Source organism: Schistocerca cancellata, chromosome 8, assembly GCF_023864275.1.
Source record: "Schistocerca cancellata isolate TAMUIC-IGC-003103 chromosome 8, iqSchCanc2.1, whole genome shotgun sequence".
Lineage (NCBI taxonomy): Eukaryota > Metazoa > Arthropoda > Insecta > Orthoptera > Acrididae > Schistocerca > Schistocerca cancellata.
Window position 1 is genome coordinate 352,661,324 of NC_064633.1, and position 14,674 is coordinate 352,675,997.

The following is a 14,674-nucleotide window of genomic DNA, read 5'->3' on the forward strand; positions in this document are numbered from 1 at the left end:
TAGCGCGTGTACTACACGCTAAATGATCACATACTGTGCTTACAAACTATGAGTAGCGGTGCATTATAAAGTAAGGTGGATTTTTCGAAGTGCCAGATATAACGATTACGCATGCCACCTAGCCACATACATAAAATTACCACTGGCTTATGATCCATATGAATTCTGTAGTAATCACGTATAGTGCGCTTGCTGACAGAGAGGAAACAACAGTAATAATCAAAAGAACCTACAGGCCTATATTTAACTTAAAAGGCGTGATTTAAAAAGAAAACCGAATTGTGCTAGCACGAGTGCTAAATTTTAGAATGTACTACACACGTCATGCTACAACGAGATAGGTAATGTCGCCGCGCGGGATTAGCCGAGCGGTCTAGTCTGGCTTTAGCTGCCGCAGCGGTCGCACGCTCCTCAAGTTTGCTCCGTGAACGTTCAGTGTTTACGCCAGTGTTTTCGTGTTTTGTGCTCGTTTATTGACGTTTTTGCACGTGAATTAAGCGTTATCAATTGAGCATTTGGTCTTCTTTCGTGTCATCTTTCTACGAAGTGCCGTTGGGATTTCGGCGTTGTCCGAGATTTCTTCGCTGCAGAACACCATGGCAAACTCCGTGAGAAAAAAACACCGTGATTTTCACCTTAGACAAGTACACCCGTCGAGTACAGCCCTCTGCACTTGAAATACACGACTGGATTACCGAGGTAATTGGCCTTCATTCTGAATCTGTTCATACCATGCAGCTGGACTCTGATGAATACTGCATTTTTGTAAAGTTTAACGATTCCGTGAGTGTAGACCACTTTATGGCAAAATATGGTTATGAAACGGAATTTATACACCGTGATGGTACTAAAAGTACTGTCAAACTCCGGAATTCCGAGTCTGTAATTAGGAATGATGGGGTTTTGAATATTCCCATAGAAGTCGACAATTCGAAAATTAAAGATGTCCTTTCAAAGTATGGGGTTGTCAGGCGAATAGTCAACGAAAGGTGGGCTTCACATTTCAAGCTGCAGTGCTTTAACGGCATTCGCTCCGTGGAGATGGAAGTGAAAGCAAATATTCCCGCCCACATATTTGTTGACGGGCACAAGGCGCATGTTATGTACTCAGGGCAAACCCCTACATGTCATGTATGTAACGAGTCCGGTCACCTCCGTCAGGACTGCCCTCGCCGTGTTTTTGTGCTAACAAATAACCTTACGCAACGCCGGAAATTAACACTCAACGATTTGTTGCCAGCCAGTAATACAACAGAGCCGGCGGCGGTCGTGGATCCTGTTACTACCTCTGAAAATGTTGCACTTAATGTTAATGACTTTCCGTCTTTAAAACCTGCATTAACTGCTGAAATTCCGTCCCGTGACAGCGAGATTCCCACAAAAAAGCGTCCTCTAGAGGACACTGATAAAAATGTTGATGAGGACTCTTCCTGTGAAACACCCGTTGCCAGGAGGCCGAAGCCCAGCCCTGAAGATCTGTTGGAAGTGGAAAAAGGAGATGGAATGAAGGTCGATGTGGCTCCCACTTCCGCACAAGGACTCACACCGCCACGAACAGATAGTGACGCAGCGGGTAGTGATTTTTCACGGAAATGTGACCCTGAGCCTGAGGTCACGGCTGAAATAGCCGCATCAAGTGCACAACCCATACAGTGCGACCAGTACGAGGAAGTACCAAGTAAACAACCTGCCGACTCCGAAGCGCAACGCCGCGCCGAAGGAGGAAATAAACAAGCATCACCGCCTCGCCAGCAAGCCAACACAACAGACACCACGCCGGAACCAAACATTGACGACTCGCACGCCACGGCCGTTGCCCCATTCTGCCATCGCCGGCGGCTGCGACCGACACCGGGTCTTGCTGTCACGCGTCATCAAGCGAAAGCCACACCAGAGAAGTAAGACATAAAAAAAAGAATATTAAATATGAAGTCATCAGGGCCAACACTGACGAGGAGAAAGAGAATGGCCACAGTGACTAATAGCAATGAATTGTCAGGATTTCAGGATACTTTTCTTCTCAAGCTCTTTGTTTAAAAGCAGTGCAAATTTTCCTAGGAAGTTAGTACATGTAATGGGCACACAGCTTGTAAAGATCGTGCCTTGTCGGAAAGCACGTTGCTGCAATAATCATACCAAACCTCATCCCAAATAACTTCTTCTGGAATGTCTGTGCTGCAAGCTTATAGCATTACTACTATTAACATTAATAAAATAGTCACCCTTGAAATTGGCAGCACTAAAAGAATTCTTGTACCAGTCCGGAACAGATATCGCGTTGCTACAAGAAGTTGCGATAACGGAATTTCGGATCCTAGGCTTTTTTGAAATTGTTAATGTTTCTACGGAAGCCAATATCGGTACAGCCATACTTATAAGAGAAGGCATTCCGGTGACTGAAATCGAACGACTAGAATCAGGAAGAGCCATAGGCATAAAAATTGTCGATGTGACAGTGCTTAACCTTTACGCCCCATCAGGAAATTCCCACAAATTGGATCGTGCGAAGTTTTTTCAAGATGAACTGATTTATTTATTGAGGAAAAATCCATGTTCTCTTATACTAGGTGGAGATTTTAACTGTGTTTTAAACCAGAAAGATCAACAACCCAACTTCAACTACTCGCCACAGTTAAAAAAGTTAGTAAGTGATCTACACCTTAAGGACGTGTGGGAACTTCAGCACCCGACGTCAGTCGGGTTCACGTATATAACCAGCAGATGAAACAGCTTCTCTGTATCAATTGGTGCGGCATGCTAAAAACAGACGTCTAACTTTAATTGATGAAGTCCAGACGCATACTGGTACGAGGCTCACATGCCAGAAACAAATACTGGACGAAGTCCACAGGTACTATGAAAACTTATATGCCCCTACCACAGTGGAAGATGCAGCTCTCGAGGACTTTCTCACTATTTTAGGTCCACAATTGTCGGGAACAGACAACGCTCACATCCTGTCACCTATTACTGAAGATGAAGTGCATGAGGCAGTGCGTAACTCACCTCTCAACAAATCTCCGGGACTTGATGGCCTCCCTGTGGAGTTTTATACCCGCTACTGGTCTATAATTGGGGACAAGATCACTTCCATGGCAAATGAGGTCCTGAACGGAAAACCGGTCCCTGCAGAGTTTAAGGAAAGTAAAATAGTACTGATTCCTAAGAGTAAAGGCAAAACCAACTTAAACAATTTTCGGCCTCTTTCGCTACTAAACTCTGATTACAAAATAATTTCGCGTATTATCAACAAAAGACTCTCTGCCTTTTCCAACAAAATATTGAGTCATCACCAATCTTGTTCTCCGACCAGAACGATATTCGAAAGTCTATCTGCATACAGAGACGTCATTGCAATTACCTCAGTGACAAGTATAAAATGTGCGTTAATCTTTATAGATTTCAACAAAGCTTTTGACCGCGTTAGTCATAGATACCTCTTTGCGACGCTGTCAAGAATGGCTTTCCACCCCCAGATTGTGAACATGCTAAGGAATATTGCAACAGGTATAAATGCGAAAATAGCAATCAATGGTCAAACATCTAAACCCATACAGATAAGGCGAGGGGTTCCACAGGGCAGTCCCTTATCTATGTTTTTATTTTCCGTATCTTTAGAGCCCTTCCTCCGCACTGTCCACGCAAGATTAACAGGCATAACATTGAGTGGTGAGAAAACTGTCATATGAGCTTATGCTGATGACGTGGGCGTTGTAATAAGGAATAAGGAGGAGGCAGTTACACTGGAAAGAGAAATCCAAAGGTATTGTCTAGCGTCGGGAGCGACAGCAAATGAAAACAAAAGTCAAATATTGAATCTACGGGGCCTAGATCACCTTCGACTGGCATGGGCAAAACAAGACAACAAACATAAAACTTTGGGAATAACCTTAATGGCATGTCCGATGCGGATGGCTGCTTTTAACTGGACGGAAACTAGGAGGAAAGTTCATGGTGCTGTAATGGAGAACATCCATCGCACTATGGACCTGGTGCAAACAGTCAGATTCATCAACTCCTGCGTTTTGTCTAAAGCGTATTTCACTGCGCAGCGTACGAAATGTGTTCAGTTTCAACCATACTGGTCACCAAAAAACACAGCATGTATACCTTAAAGGATTATGGACAGCGAAAGAGAGCTACTATCAGGCTCCTATCTCCAATACAGGACCTGGGAGACCCCTGAAAGTTTAAGAACAGGGGTGACAAAATGCAAAACTAATTTGAAGAAGTGGCACTCCAGTGATGATGAAATTTCTGAAATTACGACAAGACAGGAGTCTGAACAATTGCTGGTCTGCAGTAACCTGAGCGAACAGGGTGATATGGGAGACTTGTTTGCAGCGAATGACCGTCCCAGTTTGCTTGCTGAACATTGGTCTCGTAAAATGTGAAATTCTCTATGGTTAATATTAGATTGTAGTTTTTATTACATTATGTTTAAGTGGCCTTTCGACTCTGACAAATAAAAAAACTCATACGTGTCTTTCGTCAAGAAAACTTACCCGTTTTGTGATCCATATCTGAGCCACGAGTAGCAATGCAGCTGTCATCTGCCGTAAGGAAGCCTGTTCAGTTTACCTGAAACTTCCTACACACACTGAGGTGACAAAAGTCATGGGAAACCTTCCTACACACACTGAGGTGACAAAAGTCATGGGAAACCTTCTAGTTTCTTGTCGGGCTCCTTTCTCCCGGCGTAGTGCAGTAAATCGACGTGGCATCGACTCAACAAATCGAAGGAAGTCCCCTGCAGAAATACTGAGCCATGCTGCCTGTAAATCACACCATAACAGCGAAAGTATTGCCAGAGCAGGAGTTGGAGCACTAACTGGCATCTGGATTACGCCCCAAAAACGTTCAATGGGATTCATGGCGGGCGATCTGAGTGGCACGTTTGGGAACATAAAGTAGCCAAACACAGCCATTTCGAGTCACTGATCGCTTCAGCTGGACCAGAGGACCCACTCCATTCAATGTAAACTCAGTGCACACCATTATGGAGCCACCAGCAGCTTCCACAGTGCCTTGTTGAGAACTTGGGTCCGTGGTTTCGTGGGGTCTACGCATCACTCGAACCCTACCAGCATCTCTCACCGACTGAAATTGGGACTCATCTGATCAGGCCATGGTTCTCCCGTGGTGCAGGGTCCCACCGACGTGGTCACGAGCTTAGAAAAGGCTATGCACACGATGTCGCGCTATTAGCAAAGGACTTGGGTCGATTGTCTGCTGCCATAGCCCATTAACGCCAAATTTCGCCTCACTGTCCTAACGGATACGTTCGTCGCCCGTCCCACATAAAAAAATGGCTCTAAGCATACAAAATTGTTAAGGCTTTCGTGGCCTCTTGTTGACAAACTGCCTATTGGCTTCGGTCTCGGGTTCTTCGGCCGACGTTCATATAATGATTTTTCTGACGTTTCGCCAGCACGAGTGGCTGGCATTGTCAAAACTTCACCCTTCATTGCCGGTGGTGAACTGGAGCCGAGCTCGCGGGCGCAATGTACCTGGCGCGCCAACGTCCGAGGGCTTCGCTGCGGTCATTTCCGGTGCGGTTCTCCTCTTGCTACCTGCGACGGTCGTTCGCTGCAGTACGAGATGCCAGGATCCGTTTATCTTAAGGCTTTCCTCTTTCTTGTTGAAACTGTTCGCGTGTTTTTGCATTTCTACAGCTTCTCTGAACAAGCGCGTGTGACAGTGCTTCTCTACAGCCAGAACTTCCCTGTCGGCGAATTTTATTACGTGCTCGGTCTCATTCAGTGCGTGCTCTGCCACGGCCGATTTCTCCACCTGCCCCAACCTGCAATGTCGCTTATGCTCTTTTATCCTGACGTTGACCGATCGTCCAGTCATTCCGCAATAAACTTTTCCGCATGTGCATGGTATACGGTATATTCGCGACATTGCAAGTGGGTCTCTTTTCTCCTTCGCCGATCTAAGACACTCTTTGATCTTCCTTGTCGGTTTGAAAATCGTCTTTACGCCATGTTTGTGCAATATACGGCCGATTCTGTCCGTCACTCTGGGAATGTATGGCAGAAAAGCCGTACCCGACGTTTCTTTTTCTGGTTCCTTACTTCGCCGAGTGTTTGGGTCTGTTACACTTCTAATATAATTTGTGGAGTACCCATTGCTCCTCAGGACAGTTTCAAGGTGTTGCATTTCTCGTTTGAGGTGTTGCGGCTCACATATTCGTCCTGCTCTCGTTACGAGCGTACTAATCATGCCTATTTTCTGTCTCGGGTGGTGGTTTGACAGTTTCTGCAGGTATCGGTCCGTGTGTGTCGGTTTTCGATACACGCTGTGTCCCAGGTTTTCGCCGTCCCTTGTGACCAGCACATCCAGAAATCCTGGGTATCATGACAACATACTATTCGAATGAAAAGGCCACCAATCTTTTTCTATTCACTATCTTATTTATTCCGATAAATTCTATAACCTAAACACACAAATTCTATAACCTACAACAATAACACATGAGAAATTCCGGCCAGTGGGCATGGCTTTACATTGGTGATTCTCTATCTTATGGTCTCGTAATTAGTTAACGCTACAGTGCACTTTCTGGATAGGTTGGTGGATCTTTTGCTATATCTCACACTTCGACTCTCACACCCATCATCACGAAACTTTCCTCCAGACCGAGTGGTACAAAAAGGAACATGCATAACCCATTGCCTCTGAAACTATCTTGTTACTCTCCCATGCCAACCACACATACTTAAATTTCATGCAATACATCACACTGGCAACATGCAATACAAAGAATAGTCACAACGTTATAATCACATCACTTTCAGCTTTCCCACCTCAGTTAGTATTTATCCTAGTTTCACACGACACTGCCCCACTTCGTAACTTTTCTTTCCTACTATGAACTCTGGAGGATATACGCACGTCTTCGTGTGCAATGCAATCCAAGTGGCGTTGCTGGATAGACGGCTGACTCACCTTGCTTCTCTCTCAGAGTATTATAGTTTGAATCAAGCGTCACACGGAAACATAACACGCAAAGTAACATAAAGAACATATTCATCACACACGCAAGTCCTCAACTGATACCATGGACGAGTACTTCTCTTTATCCTTTGTCTCATACACAGATTGAGACTCACACAGTACTCACCTCGTGGAAGTACTCGTCTCTAATTTCAAGTCCTGCACACGCCATTTCTTAAATATTTCCAACTAATAGACACGCGCTAGTAATTCGGCTTAACTTAAGCACTCGGAAGTATTTCAACTTATTGTTACACGTGGTTTCATTGTGACCGTTGGTCACTTCCGAAGATTACTACGATCCCCTTAATATTAGCTGCCTGACATTTAATTCTCCCCACGAAAGTTCCTGAAATAGAGAAATTATTATTCCAAACTACTCTTAAGTATTACACATGCATACCATGTCTCCTCTCTTTTGTCTTTACGGAGCACATCTAAGACAGGTCTTACCAACACTAGATCCAGCGGAAGAGTGACGAAAACATGGCTGTTCTTCAGATCATCTCGCACCTCCGTCGAGGTAGGGGCGCACCATGTTACCGTATTGGTCAGCCACATTTCAGGCGCTCGAAGCTCAGGTAAATTTCATCTTCATTTGGTTCCACCAAAGGTGACCAAAGGACCATCTCAAAGATGATCATATATTGCACATTCACTATCTGTGGTTAGCAGACGACCATACATTCATTCATTTCGCAGACCTCACCAAATTGGATGTAGCGATTTATTTTGTGTGAGTGCACATGTGATCAATTAAATAAATAAATTGTCATTCTTTCCTACACTGGTATCCGGCTTCGGTGTGTTAAGTGAAATTGAGTTGTTATTACAACAAATATATTGTTCTGACAAGAATAACGAAGAATGTTGTACCTATTTTCAATGTCGGGCGGTACTGTACCCTTTCAACTTATAACTAACCTACGGACATCTCATACATCTATTATCGAGGCAGGATTCGAACCTGCAACTGTAGCAACAGCGCGGTTCCGCACGGAAGCGCCTAGAACCGCGAGGTCATAGCGGTCTGCTCCCACATTGATTTCCGCGGTTATTTCACGTTGTCTTGCTTGTCTGTTAGCACTGACAACTCTGCTCAAACTCCGCTGCTCTCGGCCGTTAAGTGAAGCCCATCGGCCTCTACGTTATCCGCGGTGAAAGAGATAATGGCTGAAATGTGGTATTCTTGGCACGCTCTTGGCACAATGGATCTCGGAGTATTGAATTCCCTCACTATTTCCGAAATGCAATGTCCCATGCGTCTAACTCCAACTAACATCCCATCGTCTGGCCCTAATCACGTAGGAAATCTTTTCTCACGAATCACCTGACAGATGTGCAAATGACAGATCCGCTAATGTACTGATCTTTGATACGTTGTGAACGCGATTCTGCCGCCATCTGTATGTCTGCAGATCACTATTCCACAGCTTTCGTCACCTCATTATAGACAGAGATTAACGTGAGTGTCGTACTCTGAATCAGCTTCTCCAAGCTGCGTGTAGACTGTCGCGTATAGGAGACACCCCAGATGAAAGAATATGTACTTAGATTTCAGACTTTTCTCGTCGTTACCAGGTGTGTTAATAACGGCTTGATCCTGTTTAATTTCTATCGTCAAGAAAAACTCCATATTGTGGCGTTCGCTGTGTTATTTAGTGGTTTGGTATTTAACTAATTTGTAAATGAAAATGATAATGTTATTTCATTACAGTGAGTAATTACAAAATAATTTTTTCTCCCGGCTAAAGATTTGGTCAAGTTGCTACAGAAATCCAAGTTAACGTTGTGTTAAAGTGTTGTCTGTAAGTTGTGTAAGCGTCACTAAATCGCAGTTCATACTCCAGATTCTATACAGCTATTGATTATGATGCAAACAGTTATCTTCAGCTAAATGATCATTAAAACCACCGAATATCAGCCGCGCACAACACTGACGTATGTTATCTCAAACAATATTCTTCGCAACTCGTTCGTAATTAATTTCGGCTCCATACATCAGCAAGAAAAAGTTTGTTATATGGATCGTGCAGTGAGCACTGTTTTTAAAGAACCAATCTGATTTGAATAACTTTCATTGATTTGAGTTCGGGACCACCGATGCACATTTATTTTTACACATTTTTATTACCTTCGGCATTTATGTCTGCAAAGTTTCGTAATTTGAATTTGCCGCTGAGATAATTGTTAAGATGGCGGCAGACAATTGACAGAGACTTTCTATTGTTAGAGCAAAATTCCTTTTAACAGGATAAGTATTTAAATTAATGCCGATTAAACTTTACTTTTATATTGTGCACTATTTAGACTAATTTTCAACAAGCAAACCTTTGACACCACCGTAAGAAATACAGATAAAAATGCGATACAAATCGCTATCATCAATGGCTGCGCTCCTTGCATCGGAAAGAAATAACACAGACAATGCTTATTGGGAGAGGAATTAAAGTTACAAATAATTATGCACACATATTTATAATAACAAAGAACTCTATTCTCAAGTAGTAATTAACAAATAATCACAATTTCTTAACAGACCTGAGTTTGATATGCGTCTTGCGTCCGCAACGTACAAAAGCCAACGCAGATCATAAAAGGAATTTACAATTATCATTGTCTTTGTATGATACATATCGATACGTCCTATTGCATCATAAAATACTATATAAATAATTAATATTTATCATCGTTTTGTTTTATTTCACTGTTTTTCTATATGTCGGATAGATAATATTTATAGGGTGAAAAGTATTTAAACCGACAAATTCTCGGAGGTTGTAGGGGACATCAAAACAAATATTTTTCCTTAATATCATTTTTTCCCATGAGGAGTATTTAAACCGGTAGAGGAAGATTTCTCTGCCAACAAACACTTTTCCATTTTTTTATGACCAAGAGACAACACGATAACACAACCCAATTTCAATTACAGTAGATTTTCAAAAATGCCTGCAGTGACACGTAAACAAAGGTTACACCGTCGGATCGTGTTCTGTCTGACAAGTGGCAAAAACCCCAGGACTGTCCTGAATTCTTCCTGCTGCTGCTGCTGCTGCTACTACTACTATCTGAGCAACCAGATCCTCTTCTGATGCAACAGGAGTTGCATAAACAATGTTGCGCATCTCTCTCCACACGAAGTCCAGACATATCTGGGGATCGAGCTGGCCATAGTACAGGACGCCTCTGCCAATCCACGTTTCTGGGAACCGTCGGTCCAGGAATCGACGCACACGACAACTGAAATGTGCCGGCTCTCCGTCATGTTGGAACCACATACGTTGTCTTGTAGGGAGCGGGACGTCTTCCAGCAATTCTGGCAATGCTCTGGGTGGATAATCAACTGGTTCCAGGTTGTGGACACGCTGTAAGTGAAATGGACTTAACAATTGCTCTCGAAGGACTGTTCTTAGATTCGTCTGATTCGTCCCCAAGTTACGTGCAATTGCATGAGAGCTGATTGAAGGATCCCGTTCCACATGCTACAATACAGCTTCCTCAAATGGCAGCGTTCTTACCGTGCGACGGCGTCCCTGTCCAGGTAATCTGCTAAATGACCCGGTCTCACGCAGACGTTGGTACACAGCAGCAAAGGTCGTATGATGCGGGATACGGCGATTAGGATATCGTTGTCGACAAACTCACTGTGCAGCTCGTCCGTTGTGGCGCGCTACGTAGTGCGCACCAACCATATCAGTGTACTCACTCCAGGTGTATCGCTCCTTTAGTAGAGAGCGTAATACGCCCTCTAACAACTGAAGAGCGTAATACGGGCTCCACCGATTTAAATAATCCTCATGAAAAAAAAATGACATTAGGGAAAAATATTTGTTTTGATGCCCCTCCCCCCCCCCCCCCCTCCCAGAGTTTGTCGGTTTAAATACTTTTCACCCTGTATAACTGTTAGGGGCATAATTTCCTCTCGTCGCACTGTAGCTAAAATTTATCTCGTGGATGTTACAACATCTGCGTCATGAGTAACGATTCACCCGTCACGCGCCGTTGTTAGGCTTGAACAACTTGAAAAGCTCAACAGACACCAGAGGGTTTAGTATGATCAGCAGCTCATCTCGCAGTCGTAAACCAATCTCTCGTTAGGCGGCGCTCCAGATACGCAGTGAGCCACGTGACGTGGACGCCGGTGGCGCCGGCGACAGCGGCAGTGTGGCGAGTCGCGCAGGCGGGCTGCGTGTGGCGGCGATCCATCAAGGCACTCCTGAGGCACGGCGCGGCGCGGCGCGGCGCCAGCTGAATTATTCACCTGCCGGTCGGCGGCAGGAAGTGCAGCCGAAACCTGCGACCCCAGCAGCCTGCCAGATGAGCGCCGCCACGCTGCTCGTTACACTACGACACGCTGACGAGTCTCAAGCTGTCGACGGAACTGTAATGAGCTGAATTTCTTCAAATTTTCCCGGTTTTCCGCGCCAGATTCTGGTATAACGCTAGTGACGTGAACGAGCAATCTCCAGTGTAAAACAGTCACTTAATGGTGACTAAAATCTGGAATCGCAAGACAGAACGGATCAGGTTATAGACGTGGAAAGAGGCCAATGTCAGTTAATGTCAGTTGCACAAAACATACAAACTTTATTTTCCTAAAACACTTAATTACTCATGCCCTTAAAAGCATTCAAAAACAATACGGCTGAAGGCCCGAACACAAGTCATTAAAATTTCCTTAAGGAATACACATGGCTGACAGCCGTAGTTAAAAAATGTTACATATAACTCGTCTGAGGGCCACACATTGGAGATAGAAGAACTGAGGGCTTAAGGCCTGGATAACAAAAATTTCAGATAGAGAAGAAAATTTTAAAATCTTTTAAACCAGTGACTGTTCAGATTTTAATTTAAGACGGCTGAAGGTCTTACCTTAAAATATTTCACACAAAGTTCGGCTGAAGGCCCCATACTGAACATAGAACAACTCAAGGCTTAAGGCCTGGATAATAACTTCCAATGGGAAAAAATCCCCCTTTTTTTAAAAAAAATTAGTTCAAGCAAGAATCTTCAAAGTTTTAGTTTAAGACGGCTGAAGGCCGTATCTTAACATTAAAACAAACTAAATTATCGGACGGCTGAAGGCCTCGCACAGTACTTGGGACTAAAAGAAAATCACAATCTAAAACAACAGAACAGTGGTGCACAGAAGTGCTCCAAGGGTTGACCTGAGAAGTAAGTGAGACAGGCAGCCAAGCGTAATATTAAATAATTGGATGGCAACCTGATCCAGCGACGGCTGAAGGACCGACCAACAACCTAATCAATTACCTTCCGCCCGACCAACAGCACATCAACCGCAAAATCAGCGAGGCCGAAGATACCAGCGGCACTTCGTCTTCAAAATTTGTGTCTAAATACAGTCAAGACACAGTAACCACTGAAAAATATGAACAACACCAAAGACTGTCGAACTACACGTCGTGCCAGACAGCATCAACACAGCGAGGAAAACACACTGCCGGAAAACTATGCTAACGACCAAGGCAGGTAACTGGAACGTTAACGGCCACAAGGCAGAAGATACCGCTGGTGCACTTCACTAACAAATATCAACCAATTTAATAGTTAAACACCATAAGCAAGACGGCTGCGAAATTTCGCCGACTCCAACACACCATACGTTGCTGCTTGCGGGAATGGCCCAGAAAGCAACAACCGGCAATGAATGAAGAGATGTCACAGCAGAAGAGGTTTCATAACAGGTTAACTGATCACTCAACTTCAGTGTCCACGTCGGCCGTTGTGGCCGAGCGGTTCTAGTCACTACAGTCTGGAACCGCGCGACCGCTACAGTCGCAGGTTCGAATCCTGCATGGGGCATGGATGTGGGTGAAGTCCTTAGGTTAGTTAGGTTTAAGTAGTTCTAAGTTCTAGGGGACTGATGACCTCAGAAGATAAGTCTCATAGTGCTCAGAGCCATTTGAACCATTTTTCAGAGTCCACTGCTACTCCATCCAGACTGCTTTCGGGAGGACGACGTTCCGGAGACACTGGCTCAGACCCAACCATGCTGAGGGAACACTGGCCCACTGGCCACCCGACATCTCTGCACTAGGAAGAAACCGACCAAAGTCCCGCAGGGCGTGGGAACTTACCCTTAACATAAAAGTGGTTCAAATGGCTCTGAGCACTATGGGACTTAACGTCGGAGGTCGTCAGTCCCCTATAACTTAGAACTACTTAAACCTAACTAACCTAAGGACATCACATACATTCATGCCCGAGGCAGGATTCGAACCTGCGACCGTAGCGGTCGCGCGGTTTCAGACTGTAGCGCCTAGAGCCGCTCGGCCACCTCTGCCGACCCCTTAACATAGACAAATGTTATGTATTGCGAATACATAGAAAGAAGGATCCTTTATGGTATGATTATATGATAGCGGAACAAACACTGGTAGTTATTTCTGTAAAACATCTGGGAGTATGCGTGCGGAACGATTTGAAGTGGAATGATCATATAAAATTAATTGTTGGTAAGGTGGATGCCAGGTTGAGATTCATTGGGAGAGTCCTTAGAAAATGTATTCCATCAACAAAGGAGGTGGCTTACAAAACACTCGTTCGACCTATACTTGAGTATTGCTCATCAGTGTGGGATCCGTACCAGGTTGGGTTGACAGAGGAGATAGAGAAGAAGATCCAAAGAAGAGCGGCGCGTTTCGTCACAGGGTTATTTGGTGAGCGTGATAGCGTTACAGAGACGTTTAGCAAACTCAAGAGGCAGACTCTGCAAGAGAGGCGCTCTGCATCGCGGTGCAGCTTGCTGTCCAGGTTTCGAGAGGGTGCGTTTATACGTCCCGATATCACGAATGTAAAATTAGAGAGATTCGAGAGCGCATACGCGACTGGAACACGAAAGGGAGGCAGTGACAGTGGCACGTAAAGTGCCCTCCGCCACACACCGTAGGATGGCTTGCATAGTATAAATGTAGATGTAGATGTAGATGACCAATTGAAGAGGCTCAGAAGCGATCGGAAGACTAAATACACGTCACCCGATGAGACGCCGACCGAACGAGCAACCAAGGGTCGTCCCTGCTCAAGTCGGACAGTGCATGTGTGTCACCAGCGGTCGGGCGAGTACCGGCTGTGCAGACCTCACTGGAGCTCCATCCCGACTCAACTCAACGCACACCACGACCCGGAAATACTCGCGGTCGCTCCAAAGATAGTACTACAGTGCTCTTATCGATAGTGCTGCTGCTGCCACTCACAGGCAAGCTGGCCAGCAACTTAGTGACGCCAGCAAATCGAATAAGAAACAGGACGGTGGTACCGCAAAGACAAGATGTCAGGTAATAAACCGCAGGAACACGAGTCGCACACGGCTCAGTGACTGAATAACTTGCCGAAATATCGTCACAAGACGTCGACGTCATCAGGCTGCAATCCCGAAATTTCATGAAATATGTTTGATGTAGAAAAAGGAAGACAGTTAACCACACAGATAAAGGCTTGTATTTGCGCATGCTGATAACTGTAGTTTCTTCTTTTTCTGGAGTTTCCTATTTCCCTATTGGATCAGCAATGTTTTACACTGTCCCGTCATGTGATCACTTCTCAAAAACCTCAATACCCACCTTTTACAGCACGGGCAGCTGGGCAGGAAGAGAGTCCGTGACGTTGTGGAAGGAACTGAGAGGAATGTGAACCCATGTCGACTCCA